This window comes from Octopus bimaculoides, chromosome 2, assembly GCF_001194135.2.
Source record: "Octopus bimaculoides isolate UCB-OBI-ISO-001 chromosome 2, ASM119413v2, whole genome shotgun sequence".
Lineage (NCBI taxonomy): Eukaryota > Metazoa > Mollusca > Cephalopoda > Octopoda > Octopodidae > Octopus > Octopus bimaculoides.
The window spans coordinates 121,190,226-121,190,653 of record NC_068982.1 but is presented as its reverse complement, the minus strand read 5'-3'; positions in this window follow the sequence as shown (position 1 = coordinate 121,190,653).

Below are 428 nucleotides of genomic sequence, written 5' to 3'. Positions count from 1 at the left end.
CCAGACCGGGCGTTGTGAGTGTTTATTGAGCGAAACACCTAAAGTTCCACAAGGCTCCGGCAGGAGGTGGTAGCGAACCCTGCTGTACTCTTTCACCTCAACTTTCTCTCACTCTTTCTTCCTGTTTCTGTTGTACCTGTAATTCAAAGGGTCAGCCTTGTCACACTGTGTCACGCTGAATCTCCACGAGAACTAGGTTAAGAGTACACGTGTCTGTGGAGTGCTCAGCCACTTGCACGTTAATTTCACGAGCAGGCTGTTTCGCTGATCGGATCAACTGGAACCCTCGTCGTCGTAACCGACGGAGTGCCAACCATCATTTCATAATTCACTCGTTTCTTTTATTTTGACTTCTTTTCTCAAATTTCTATTCTATAATTTTAGTTCCCGGATTCTTTGTTACGTCTCGTTGTGTATTGTTCGTATGC